Below are 5,561 nucleotides of genomic sequence, written 5' to 3'. Positions count from 1 at the left end.
GCAACCCTCAACCCTGTTTTGGATGGTGTTCCATAAATCGCAGGAATCAGGCAGGACACACCAGGCTGGAGCAGCCTGTAGGGGTAGTTAGGTGCTAAGTTCTTGGATTCAAATGCCAGAACTGCTGTTTTTCCCTCTATGACTGGACTAAGATGCTTAGATTCTCCGAGCCTCAGTATTCTCACCTGGAAAATGGGGGGTGAAAATAACTGTCCCTAGATCAAAGTACTATCCTGAGAATTAAGTGAGAATCACGTCCAGAGCTTAGCACAGTGGGACACACAAAATTCACTCAATTCATAAGAGCTGCTGTTATTAATATTATCACTGTTGCAGCCCCTGTTGGCAAGAGCCCCGTGGTGGGAAAATTTGAAGATGGCTTCCTGTTCTCCACGGGGGTCTCACTCCCGTGTCCACGTCATCTGCATGGCAAAGGGATTTACAGGTGTGATTAATGATGTACTAACTAAGCAGGTGACCTTAAAACGTGGAGATTATCTGCAGGGGTTGGGGGAACCCTGACCTAATGACAGTGGCCCTTTAAAGCAGAGCATATCCAGCTGATCGCAGAAAGTGAATGTCGGAGATTTGAGACAGGAAAGGATCTGATGCCCCCATGCTGGCTTGGGAGGGCTGGAGGGGGCCACGTGGTATGGAATGCTGTAACCTCTAGACGCCGAGATCATTGAGGAAAGGGGGACCTCAGTCCTACAACCACTAGGAACTCCATTCTGCCAACAATCTGAATGAACACAGAAGGAGATTCTCCCCCAGAGACTCAGAATAAGAGCCCAGCCCAGCTGATAGCTTGACCTTGGACTTGTGAGATCCTCAACCCAGTCGAGCCAGCCCAGGCTTCTGACCTACAGAACTGTGAGCTAAAAAAATAGGTATTTTTTAAGCCATTAAGTTTGTGGTGACTTGCTATGCAACAACAAAATCTAAGATGAGCCCTGCGTGGCCTCTCGCCACACTGCCCATGCATTAAAGACGCAAAGGGTTGGTGCCAACTCGCACCTTCTGCATTCCTGAACGGCCGCCCGTCTGATGCTACGGAGCAGGGACCCATCGCTACCCTAGCACTTAGCAGTCTGAGTATCATACAATAGTCCGCAAAATTATCGTTTAACAACCTCCTGGGCAGTGAGGAACAGAGACTTACTGTTCCCCGGGTTGGCTCCACAGCTGCATGACCAGCCAAGTATAAGGTGTTTGGCTATAATTACCTGGGCAAAATGCAGCAGAGGCCTCTTTTTTGCCTAGGGGTAAAAACCTAGACACTGCAAGCAGCTCAGAGGAAGCACCCAGCAAGCAGGATAGGTGCGTGTCCACGTGCGAATGCCTTGCACGGTGGCCCCTGCCTCAGCTTGCAGCAGCTTCCCAGGGCTTAGCTGGCCACCAGACCCTGACATTTTGCTTGTAATTGTACCTTCCAGTAAAGAGGCCTAGTTGGAGTGGTAAAAATAGCAAGTCCAGCTTCCCGCACCACAGATACACCAGTCGGTCCTGGTGCCTGAAAAGAAACGTGCCGGTTCAGTCTCACTCTAACTCCACGGAGCGCCTGCGAGCTGGACCCAGGACGGCCAGCGAGAGCAGCCCCACGGTGTCCCTGCTCCCAGCAGATCCCCCTTGAGCCAGCCCCCGAGGGAGATGCCCCCGTCGCTCCCATCATGAAGAATCCAGCCCTCAGACTCAGGGAGTGTCTGCTAAACGTAGACCCTTGCCCGTTCCCAGGCTTCCCGCCCTTCTCTCCTCCTGCCCGGTAGCTGCAGAGGTTCGAAGGTGGGAGACCTCCCTGCCAAAACCCACTGGTTCCCACTATCCCTGTGGTCATCGGCTCACTGTTACCCTCCCCCATGTCTGTCCACCTTCCTATCTGTGGCCTAGTGTCCCCCACAGCTAAACCAACCAGGTCGGGCTAGTGGCAGTAACACAAACCTCCAGTGGGACTTCGGGGCCCACTCAGCCCCATGGCCGCAGGGGAATCACAGCCCAGCCTGGAAGCTGCCCCCAAGGGTGGGGGTGAGCTGTGTCACACAGAGCCCATGTGGGGAATGATGGGAGAGCCTGGCTATACTGTCCCCAGGCACCTGGATCCCAGCAGTAATTAATTCTGCCAGGGGCCCAAGTCACCAGGCTGCTAGACCCTGGGCTCCCCAACATAGGGCCCCTGGCACGCCCGCCTCTGTCTGGTCTTGCAGGGCCTTCTTTAGGCCCCCTTGGGGGGATCCCCCACCTTGACCTTCTCCTCACACCTCCCGCCCGTTTATTTCGTCCATCTGGTGTCTGCCTCCCTCATTTGGATGGGGCCCCAGGATGGCAGGGACCACGCAGGCCTGGTCTTCCCGTCCTATCTCCAACTCAAGCACGAGGGCCCTTTCATACATCTTTTGCTTGTTTTAAAACCTCCTGTGACAGGAAAACAGACGTGACTCCCAAAGCAATAACATGGAAATTCATGAAGTTCCAGGCGCTCCAGCCTCTGCCTCCACCAACAGGTAAACAGGAATGAGGCTGTGGTGGCCCAAGCCCCTTTCTGAGCTGCTTTATGGACTGGCCAGAGAACTGTCCCTGCCCCCCTGGCTCATTTCTTTGTCCATGCAGGTGGGAGAGGAAGGACCACATCGAGCGGGCCAGCTCTGACTTCTCTCCCAGGCCAGGTGAGACTCTCAGCATCTCAGAGATGCCAGGCAGACGTCCCTGCCACCTAAGGCCACCCCAGCCCCTCCCCTAGACACACTGGCGGTTCAGAAACACTGGGATTTACTCGCATATTCTGGGCCTCAGATGGCTGGCTTTCACCAGTAAAACCCATGATGTCTGCAGGGCTTTTCAGCATAAAACGAACTTTCAGGAATGTGTGCGCACGTGCCACGCACAGCAGCCTGGCAGGGCACAGGGCAGGGCTTAAACGGGCCTCATTTCAAAGATGAGTTTGCAGAGTGAGGCTTTGCTGAGTCTCCAGCCCAGGTCAGGAGACCAGAGGCAGGGCGGACAGATGCTAAACCTTGACGTTCTGGAAAAACAAAGACAGATTAAAACAAAAGAGGCAGCCTGAATAAACCGGATCGCTCTTTTCTTTTTTTTTTATTAAAGGAATAATGAGATCGCTTTCCCCCACCACATTATCTAAAAGTGAAAATGAGGATAATATCAAATACGGGTAAGGATGTGAGGAAATGGACTCTCAGACACTATTAGTAGGAGAGTAACCTGGCTAACTTTTTGTGCAAAAGGCATTCAGCTTTGATAGAGAAAATTTAAAGATCAGAAAGATGTGTGATCAAAAATGCACACAACTTCTTAGATTGTATGGGGGTAAAAAAAATAAAACCAGACACGACCCAAACATCCCTCTTTAGGAAACAGTGAGAGGAAAGAGGGTGGTCTGGCCATACAGGGGAATGTCACACAGTGGGGAAATGGGAAGCGTTTCAACCACACACCAAGTGATAGAAGTGAGTACTGAGTATCACCCAAATTACCTAAACTCAAAATTTGTATAGAAAAAGGGGGACCAGAAGGGTAGGCACCCAACTATTGACAGATCCCAAAGACGGGGTGACTTTCATACCATGCTCCATTTTTTCTGACATTGTTTATAAAGGGAACTACTGATGTATTACTGAAATTAAAGAAAACAGTAAACCAACTTAAAAGGGCGTATTTTCCTTGGCCTCCCTGTGAATCAGAAGACTAGAAAAGCGGCTGAAGCCCACCTCTGGGTGTCATCCCCCTCTCTCCCACCCCCAGTCCAGACACCGGCTGCTTCCCCTGGCACACCCGCCTCTGTCTGGTCTTGCAGGGCCTTCTTTAGGCCCCGTTGGGGGGATCCCCCACCTTGACCTTCTCCTCACACCTCCCGCCCGTTTATTTCGTCCATCTGCTGTCTGCCTCCCTCATTTGGATGGGGCCCCAGGGTGGCCGGGACCGGCCTTGCTCTCCGATGCATCCTAGAGCCTGGCAGAGAGCAGACGGCGAAATATAGTCACTGGGTGCATTTGCAATGGAGACTTAATAAGTCCACTTGCTCACCTCTCATATAGGGAAACTGAGGCAGACTTTCAAAGATTACTGTAACTTACTTTTATCGAAGCATAGTTGACAACGAAGCCGACTACTTAGAGCCACTCACACCCCACCACTGTGCCACCACCACCTGGTCGCCTCACAATCCGGAAGCCCAGCTTCCAGGTTAGGGACCCTCTCTGAGCCTGCCTTTCCCCAGTTTCTAATGCACAGTGAGCCATTCAGAAAGTGCTAAATAAATGCAAATAGATGTTTGTTGCCTGAATGGAGCCTAGCCTCCTTCTCCCTTGCATTTCCGAAGCGGTAACCAACAGGCACTGCCCAGGGTCTCACCGGCCCAGCCAGGAGGTGGCAGAACTCGAACTCTGGATGCTGGAGGCAGCACCATGGCTTTCCAGGAAAAGAGCTCCTCCTCCTCTTGGCCCTCACTCCTGCCCAAACGTGGCCCCGCCAGCTGCAAGCCTGGCAGGAAGCTCGTCCTAGAGTTTGAACGGGCAAATTAATTAGGAAATAAGCTCCATTCAGCTTAGATTGATCTGTGGTCAGCCTCTCCTTGGCGACCCAAAGGAGTGTGTAGAAAATACCAGGCTTTTTGTTAACATCCCACGCGCGCACCCTCCTCTGATGGCTCGGCTGACTGCTGAAGGTCTTTTGGCAGACAGAGGTGGGTAGGGAGACATGGTGAGGACCAGGGCGACACAGCCCTCCGTCTGGCAGCAGAAGATGCAGTTCTCCCGGCCCTGCTGCACTCTGGCCTCCGAAAGAGAGCAGCCATCCAACTGGTCTTGCAGGCACCTCCTTGGCACAGCCTGCTGTACGGGAGCCGGGGAGCATCCTCCTCCTGTGCCCCTGGGCTCCCTCGTGATCCCTCTCTGCTCCTGGGTTTGGGGGGGTCACCCTAAAGTGCTCCCACACCTGCTGCCCAGCTCCCTGCCACGGACCACCAAGAGCAACCGTGAGAAATGATTACCCACCACACACCACCTCCCCTTGGGCCCAGCTTGCTTCTTCCTTGACCCCATCCTCTGGTTTCACTAGCCCTTCGTCCACAGGCCCTTCACACCTGGGCTCTAAGCTCCAGGGCAGGGGACGGAGGCAGGGAACCGAGGGACTTACTGGGAACGGCTGGCTCCGTTTCCTCTCACAAGAAAGGAAAGGGAACAGGGAGCTTGCCTACTGCACCCCTCTTTCTACAGGTGGAGAAAATAGTGCCGAGAGAGGGAAAGTGACTTGCCCCAAGGCCCGCAGGGCACATCAGGGGCAGAGCTGGAGCCAGACCTCTGGACTCCTGACTTCTCATTCGGCCCCTCTGCTCTGGTGGCGACCTGTCAAACTCTTCCTGCCCAGGAGGACTAAGCAGGTAACTCAAGCCGTATATAAAACTACTTAGCATCAGAGGCTGCAGGAACTTTACAGATTTCATAGCAAAACACTGAACAGAAGCACTGTACAGAAAGCACCCATCCTTTTTACGGAAGAGCAAATCGAGGTCCATAAAGGTAAGGGAATCTACAGGAAGTCACCCCCCACCC

The 5,561-nt window shown here is 53.2% G+C and overlaps 1 protein-coding gene across 2 annotated transcripts in view; it reads right to left on the bottom strand.

Moving 5' to 3' along the window:
* The window catches only part of KLHL25 (kelch like family member 25), a 32,780-nt gene that overhangs the window by 22,044 nt on the left and 5,175 nt on the right, over positions 1-5,561 (bottom strand). The window lies entirely within an intron of this gene.

Source organism: Manis javanica, chromosome 18, assembly GCF_040802235.1.
Source record: "Manis javanica isolate MJ-LG chromosome 18, MJ_LKY, whole genome shotgun sequence".
NCBI classification, from domain to species: Eukaryota; Metazoa; Chordata; class Mammalia; order Pholidota; family Manidae; genus Manis; species Manis javanica.
Note: the sequence above shows the minus strand (reverse complement) of the source record. Positions and strands in the feature narration are given on the sequence as shown.